Genomic DNA, 8,997 nt, shown 5'->3' with positions numbered 1-8,997 from the left:
TCGTGTTTCTCCTTCCCCACTCTTCTTCTTCAAATTTCCTAGTCGTTCGATCACTCTTTTTGTCTTCGCCTTCCCTTACGTCGTCGTCGTCTTCGTCTTCGTCTCTCTCTCTTCCAATCGGTCCCTCCCCGATCCCGTTCTAGTCTTTTACTTCCAGGAGCGAAGCCAACTTCGATGTGAGCTCCAGAATTCTCCAAGAATTATGGACAATGCGGAATTCTGAGAATTTTCTCACACATGGTGCTTGAGATTGCCGGTGACTCCATGATCTTACGACTGTGTCCACGATGACTGATGATCAGGTCACTTAGCTGACTTTGATCTCGGGGAAGCATAGCAATCATTGAGTTTCACGAGATATTTTGTTGAAATCAGTCATTTGGAATGTGTTGTTTTGTATAATAGATATTTTTTTGGAGTTCGTTGGTTTCTATATTATTTTGGAGTCGAAAGACTGGGAGTTTGGCCTTCAACTTCGTTGAGTATCACGATGTCGTCGAAGGTTGTGTATGAAGGCTGGATGGTGAGGTATGGCCGGCGAAAAATCGGCCGCTCGTTTATTCACATGAGATATTTCGTGCTCGAGCCCCGGCTGCTAGCTTATCACAAAAGGAAGCCACAAGATAATCAGGTAATTTGACCATTTTCGTGATATTCTGTCTACTTTTATTCAGGTAGAAAATGATATTCTCCACCCCCTTACCAAGTTCAGACTTAAGGTAAAGTTCCCGGAGCTGTGTTTTTCTTTCGGTTATTCACAGAAAGGGGAAATGACAACTTCTTGGAGTGGATTTTTTATCGGTATTTTAAAAACCCTTCTGTATAAGAAGATGGGCAAGACATGTACTTTTTTTTTTTTTAAAAAAAGATAACAGTATAGAGGTAAGCCTATATTTCGGGTTTTACAAATTATGCTTTCTAGTTTCTTTTCTCTTTCCTTCTTCTGGGACGAGCCGCCCCCTTTGTTTGTTTTTTTTTTTGGGGGGTGGGGTTTTGTTGACTATGATATCAATTTGAACCGTTTGTTTATGTTTACTAGGTTCCTATTAAAACAATGTTGATTGATGGCAACTATAGAGTGGAGGATAGAGGCTTGAAGACCCATCATGGACATGTGAGTTCCGATATCTTTTTAATTATTGCTTTTTGATTTTGATTGAGTATTTTTTATGTACCAATGGATACTGCAGGAATCCAGTACTCCTGAAACGATCCATTGACATTCAACTGCACTTATTATATGCCGATGTAATTCCAAAAGTAATTGTTGGTTTGCAACCTTTCTGCTACAGTGATTTGTAGAGTAATGCTATTTGGGAATAGGAATATTCTCAATGGCAACTAGTGCATTATAGGAATGAGAGGCAATGTTATAAACTGATACGTGTTGCATACTGCATGAAAGGACAATCCATCAAACATCAAATGTCATGCAGTTGGGCAAAAATGAAGGAAAAAGGCTTTCAACATTCTAAAGTTCTGAGATGAGAAGTTTCTTTGACATGGTTGATACTCTAAACTTTTTGTAGTAGAATGTAATTGTTTTGATTTCGATCTAAATAAGCATTAATAGTTGAGTATTTTAGCCACGTATGAGTGGAATCACTGCACTTTCTTTTTTAGTCTGCATTTTTTTATTCGCATGCTGTGGCTTATTTCTATTGCAGCCAGCTGCAGCGAAGTTTTTTACTATTAATCTTGTATATGCTTTATGCAAAACTGATCACTTATATCAGCAGCCTTCTGCTGTTATGAGGTATCCCATGTCACCTGTTGATGTATGCAAGTAACAGTGGTTAGATAACCCCGATGTTTAAGAGAGGAAAATAAATTTTTAGAATAATTTTTTTTTTGTTCCTTGTAAAGTTGAATGACAATTTGACCGCATGCTGTTTTTTGAGTGGCATATTCTGTATTTTGTTAGTCCTCTTTGCACTTACATCCATTGAAGCTAATAAGACTTTGAGTTGTATATTTACCACAATGTTTTTCTATATATCCTTTTACCTTTGTTTATTTTCTTCTTTGCAGATGGTTTACGTTTTGTCTATTTACAACAAGAAAGAGAAACATCATCGAATTACAGTGAGTGGATTTATTTCTCATACATTTTACTAGAGCACGTCTGCGCACGCACATGACACACTTATCCATTAAATCGTTGTGTCAGTAAGTTTATGTGAAAATATATTGCGATTAGTGTTGTGTGCATGTTTTAAGTTGGGTTCCTGTTGCAGATGGCAGTATTTAACATACAAGAGGCCCTAATGTGGAAGGAAAAAATTGATTATGTAATTGATCAGGTATGTTATATCCATTTGCATCACTCAAGTATGCATGAGCATTATCTTTATTATTGAATTCTGATTAGACTTTATTTTGATATATTTGATTGGACCAAAAAAAAACAAAAGCAATTTGCTTGATACATTGCTAAAAAGTTTATATGTTATTTTGTATATTCATCTTGCTAGGTTGTATTTTTCTATTCTGTTGATTGATGCTATTGAGCTCTCAATTTGTGCAGCATCAGGGTGCGCAGCCTTCAAACGGTAACAAATATATTTCTTTTGAGTACAAATCCGGGATGGATAATGAGAGAACAGCTTCATCCTCTGACCATGAAAGCCAGTAAATACTTTCAGCATTGCTTTCTCTGCTTTCATATTAAAGACGGCAATTCTAAGATGTGGTTTTTGGTAGTTTTTACATTAATTTTTTATCTCCCTATGGTGATCGTTTAATTATGTCCATCTTCCTTCAGATTGTATTGTTTCATTCCATAAGTACATTCTTTGGAGATCCAACTGCTATAATCCATTGAAATATAGTTGAAACATGATTTAATTGTCTTTATGAATTTTTGATTGCCCTCACCTAGTGGTATAAGGCTTGTTGTTGTTGTTGTTGTTGTATGAAATTTTTTATTGCATTGCGAGGAACAGTTGCTGCACTTTAAGTTATTCTGTGTGACGCCAATAAAATCATGCATTTATTCTTATGCTTTGTGCTGATCAGTTTATTTTTTCTTCTCTTCTCAGCTTCAGTGCTCCAGAAGATGAAGAGGACACTCATCCAAATTTCCTAAGGAGGAGAACGATTGGGAATGGTTACTTTATATTTCTTTGGCCTTTGGCTGACCATTACTTTGATGTAATTGCTTTTTAAACGTTTCTGGTTTCTAGCTGCATGTCCCCCAAAATCAGTTTTGGACTGGACAAGAGAAGTAGGCTCAGACTTGTCAAATCAGAATAATGACCAAGCATTTTCAAGAAAGCATTGGCGTCTTCTATAATGCCAAAATGGTGGGTTATATTTATTTTTATTCTAGAGTAATTTATTGCATGGGTGTCAGGTAATTTGGTTCTTCATTGATTGGCTACTTTGTGATGGTAGATACTGATAATTGGCTTCCTTCCTGAAATTTGCAGGACTTCGCATTTTTGAAGAGCTTCTCGAAGTCGATTACCTTGTAAGAAATTTTTCTGTATTGATTTGTTTGAATGGTGTGGTTTTATGGTTTCAAAGGATTTTTAGTGAAACTCAAATAACAGTTTATTCTTTATGCAGCCAAGGAGTTGTAGTAAGGCAATGAAGGCTGTAGGTGTCGTGGAAGCAACATGTGAAGATGGAACGCGGTTTGAGTAGGTGTTTCACCTTACAATTATGTTTTTGCTGGGTGCCATTGGTTTATGGTAACCTTGATGTTTTTGGAAAATGATTTTGAGAAAATGGTTGGACCCTGGACACTAAATTGTTTCTAAGATTGTTTTCTGGTATCAGTTTATTTAAGAACTTCAAATTCTAGCATTCAGATTATAGAGCATCTTAAGCCTATTATGTTTGCAAGTATGCTAAGCTGGCTCTTGCTAATGAAATTTGCTTTGTTTTTTAGAAATATAACTCAGATTCACGCATACAGCCTACATTTTGATACTATATTGTTAAATTCAGGTATATAAAACACAATTAATTTGGGTTGGAGTTATTGATTGAATTATTTGATTTGTATGTAGTTAGGATTTTAGTATATAATGTATATATGGTTAACTATTTACTTGCATGTTCATTTTTGGTCTTTTACTGGACACCTACAACTTACTAATTCATGTTTGCATAGCTTTATATCTGTGATTTGTGCTCCTAAACTCTCTCTTTTAGATGGCTTAGAATTGCTCAAGCCATTATTTTTTTGGAGGGGGGGGGGACTTCTCTTTACCTAGTGCCAGCAGAATTGCTCTTGGGCACTATAGATGCTAGGCATGCCCGTTTTGTTCTGATGAAGAATTTTGGATGAGAGAAAAGGAGTTCTTTAGTGCCAGACATGTGATGCTCCAAAATTCTGGAAAAATTATTATACAGTGGAGGAGATATTCTCATATTGTTTGAATGCCTGCAGGTGGGATTGCACTTTCCTTTTTGGTAGTTTAGTTGAGGAGGTGGATGTGCATACTGCACTACTTTATCATAGACTTCAGCTTGACTGGTTTCCAATGTAAAGTTTTCTTAATCTAATTAATTAATTTATTTTTCCTCCATCTCAATGTTATTTCACTTGGTTATTGATAGAGGACAAGAGCTTTGTGCAATTCATGTAGTTGACCTTATTTAGTGGGATAAAGTTTTGTTATTGCTGTTATTGTTGTTTCTGCTTCTTTCAATGTTATTTTAGTGTGGCAGGGCTTTTGTTGGTGCATTGTTTTACCCCAGGACAATTAAACCTGTATTTATACCTCCGTATCCATTAAAATTTCAATGTTTGTATATGATAATATGTTTTAGAATTGTTATGATTAGTGGCTGTTGATAAACAAATTAAAGTTATTTGCTGTATCAACTTTAAGTGCTTTGTTTTTATAGTTGACATTTATGGTTAAAGAAAATGTATGATGAATGGGAAAGCTTGCGTACTTGTGGTGTTAACTGACATATACGTTGTGGTAGCTTCCTTCCCTCTTCCATCTAAACTGGATAAATCAGAACAAAAAATATAATTCCCCATGAAGATGACAGCTTTACTGATAATAAACTAACAAGATGATTCTTAAACCTTTGTAAGTCCCACTTAATTTGTAATACTTCTCCTTGAATGATATATAGGTTTCTCAACACTTGTGGCTTTCCTCTCTATCTTATACAAGTTGTTCCTAATGCATGTCATTGCAGGTTTGTCTGGCCCCGTGATCTTTGCTATGTACCCTATTGGCGCCAAAATGATGATGGAAGTTATGGTATGGTACTTGCTTCAGTCTAAAATATCCACCATCTGTTTCTTGCTTGAGAAGGTGACATTAACAATTCTTTTTGCAGTTGTTTTATTTTGATCCCGAGAACATGAGAATTGTGGTCCACAACCAGGCTGTGTTTGGGCCCATATTGAGAGTAAGACCAATCTTGTTAAAAGTTCAACATAGTGGGATTGGTTCAAATCTTGGAATGACAAATACCCTTGTCTCCCTCCCTGTTTTGGATAATGATATCATTTTTGTCCAATATCAAATTTCCATTTTTTTTCTCCGTGCAAGTGTGTGAAACGTTTCAATTACTGAAGAGGTTAAGTTGAACCGGATGCAATACCTATTATTTACACCTTTCATAACTACTTCTGTCAGTTTGAAACTCTTTTTGAAAGAAGATTTTTTTCCTCTTAAATATGATTATTACCAGTATGCCCTTAAGAGATCAAAAGGTTATATGCTTATTCTTTTCTTTAACTTAATCCTTGTTTCAATTGAATCCATCTCATGTAAAATCATAGAATAAATTTATGCTATGTTGAATTTTTGAACTTTGTAAATTGTTTGCCCAGGCGGTGGATTCAATATTTCCCCATTAAAACCTCGAAATGGGAGGCCAAGGACACAAGTTCAGCATCTTATGCACATTGACTTAAAGGGATGGGTTATGGGTTACATATCTGCATTTCAGCAGCATTGTCTCCTTCAAATGTTGAATAGTGTTCCTGGTGAGTTTCTTTCGCTATTTGTGCGGTTTGAAATCTTACAGAACAACACTACTATCCTGTTCCTTTTGTGGTAAGGTCAGGGCATGGAGTAAATGAATAATGGATGGTAGGAAAGGATTACCACTGTAAGTTATATGAAATTTTGCTTGGTTTAGAGTAACTATTGGTTCCAGTTTTTGAGGAAGTCATGGATTACTTTTCTGTTGCATGTAGGATCTGAATAGTTCCTAGTGTTCTTTGGTCTCAAAAGTAATAGCTGAAGCTATTTGAGAGTTTTTAACTATGCTCTTGAACAAAAACACTATTGATACTGATTTTTTCTATCTGTATTTTTATGGTGATGTGAGCATTTACTTTGAATTTGGTAGTTCTTTTACTCTTTCGGGATTTCATGAGTTGTGTGGATGCTAAGACTAGTGGATAAAGGGAAGAAGGACTGCCTTTAACTAGTTGTATTTTTGACTAAAATTTAAACATTAATTTCTCATCTTTTTATTTTACATTTCAAAAGATAAAGAAAGATTGATGAGAAAAAGGCGATTTATTTACATACTAGAAAAAGGAAAAGATTGGAAGGTGTAAATTCTTCAATAGTAGCCTCTATGGGCTTTCTTATAATTTGGATATGTTATTTTGGGATCAATCTATTAGGAATAGGACTACGTAGTTATGGTTCATTTACATCTAATTGAATTAAATGAGTATGAGTAAAGGGCCTGACAAATACAAACATAATAAGCATATTATGATAAGCATATTAATATTATGCATATTAATACATATTAAAATGAATATTTCCATTTTCAATTGCATGATCTCTTTATGGGCCTGTAAATTTGCTCTACTGACTGTGTGCGCGCGCGCTAATATTATTTTGGACAGGTTTGCGTGAATGGTTTGCCCAGACAGATGAACGAAATGCTCCTCCACGAATTCCTGTTATGGTTAATATGTCTTCGGCATCCAATAATTTAAAGAAGGGTCACAAATCACATGATTCTTCTGCTCATCCTGCATCCTCCCTGGATCAAATGAATGCTGCAAACAGAAATTCTGTAATGATGGATGAATACTCTGATGAAGATGAAGATTTTCAAATAGCAGTATCTGAACAAGAGGTTGTATTTGTAGTCCCATCTATTTAACCAGGGCATTTACTTATTAAATTCAAAGCTTGATTTTTTTTTTCCCTTTCCAGGCATATGCAAGTGGGCTAGAGAATGACATAAAGAAAACAGGTGGCATTTTATGATACATTTGTTTTTTCAGAGATTTTGTGATGATAAACATTAGTGATGTGAAGAAGCTAATCTAATCATAATATTTTCTTGAACCAAAGCCTTGGAAGAAGAACCGGAAGATAAAGTCGACTTGTCATGGTTCTCGGGTAACCTACGGCGTGATGATCGTGACAATGCCCGTGGCTGTTGGAATATTTCTGAGGGAAAAAATTTTAGAGTACGGAGCAAGCATTTTTTCCATGACAAGTCAAAGGTCTTCGATTTTTCTTATTATTCTATTCATGAAACAAAATTTATCACTGGGTTGACATTTTCTTGTACCTTCACGTTGAATTATAAAGATTCCTGCAGGGAGACATCTTGTGGATCTTGTTGCCGTTGATTGGTTCAAGGACACAGAGAATGGACCACGTGGCAAGGCGTCAGGTATGTGCTGCCCAAGTGAGTACTAGAAAAGCATTTCTTATTTACATTTTTTTTTTTGGGGTATGAATTGAAGATTCAAACTGTTGAATGATCCATTGCATCTGTTTGATAAAGGGTAAGTAACAATCATCTTTCTGAGCCTTAAAGAGGTCTCTCTCTAGAATGGAGTTTACAGACGAAACTCTCCTTTCAATAAGTTGTGTTTGACAAAATTAATGGGTAGAAGAAATTGCTGGCATGCCCATAAGTCTGGCTACAAAAAGTATCATAGAAGGCCCGTTTCTTTACAAACCCATATCTTCAATCTGCCATCTTTTCTAAAACCCTCCTAGTCATTGTCTTCTGTTCTTCTCTTCCTTCAGAAATGTTGCCTTTTGGTCTTGTTTTCAAGTAAGAAAAGGAGACTGACAACTGTTCTTGTTCACACAATGGGTAACATATGTCAAAAGTATTGCAATCTCCGCCGATGTTAAGTTTTTAGTATGCATTTGGCACTGCTAATTCTTATCTTCGGTTCTGTGGCTCTAGAGGCTATTAAATACAAAATAATATGCTGCATGGTTATGTATATGGAAATTAAGAATGGTTAAATAAAAGACAATAGTTGGATTATGAGTGTTATTGGTTTGCCTCTAAACGACAATAAGAAGCTTTATCCCATTTGAGGGGATCACCTGCACAATGCCATTGTGCTATATCAACAACCAAATCTTTAGATATGTTTGCCACTAAACAATCTAGATCTTTTTTCTTAAATTATCATGGTGGATGGGACCCAACTGGGAGGAATTTGCTGTTGTAACAGATCATGAATAAGTGATTCAGTCTTAATTAACCTTAGTCTTCTGCTTTGCTGTAACTTCCCAACCAAGAAATCAGAAAGCATACACACGTTTTACTTTTTATTTTGAGGAAGTAGGGCGAGTAATAATTCTGTTCAATGTATTATTTCTGAAGTAGAGAAGTACAATATATAACCAGCTAGGATAAGCTAGGGTAAATCTAGGATAAATGGGAAAATCACAATCTATCCTAATCAGGTTAGTAATCCTAATCAGGCTAATAAACTAAAATACAAAGAATGAAATTAATAAATGAAACACAGCTTATTGGGCTTGGGCTTTGTCTTCCAACACTCCCCCTCAAGCTGGTAAGTAGATGTCGATCATTCCCAGTTTTCTCCTTTGTTCTTCAAATGAGTCTTTGGGTAATGGCTTAGTAAACAAATCTACCACTTGATTTTTGGTTCGAATGTGAGATAAGTCAATGATACCATCTTCAATTTTTTCCCTTATGAGGTGTCTGACAATTTCAACATGCTTTTGTCCTATCGTGGTGCACAGGATTTAGGGCCATTTCTATAGC

The 8,997-nt window shown here is 35.6% G+C and overlaps 1 pseudogene; it reads left to right on the top strand.

Moving 5' to 3' along the window:
• Positions 1-439: 439 nt before the first annotated feature.
• LOC114756987 (protein ENHANCED DISEASE RESISTANCE 2-like) lies at positions 440-7,723 on the top strand (annotated as a pseudogene).
• The last annotated feature ends 1,274 nt before the right edge of the window (positions 7,724-8,997 follow it).

This window comes from Neltuma alba, unplaced genomic scaffold, assembly GCF_004799145.2.
Source record: "Neltuma alba isolate B1F8T4 unplaced genomic scaffold, ASM479914v2 tig00010556_pilon, whole genome shotgun sequence".
Taxonomy (NCBI): domain Eukaryota; kingdom Viridiplantae; phylum Streptophyta; class Magnoliopsida; order Fabales; family Fabaceae; genus Neltuma; species Neltuma alba.
This window is presented reverse-complemented; position numbering and strand designations above follow the sequence as displayed.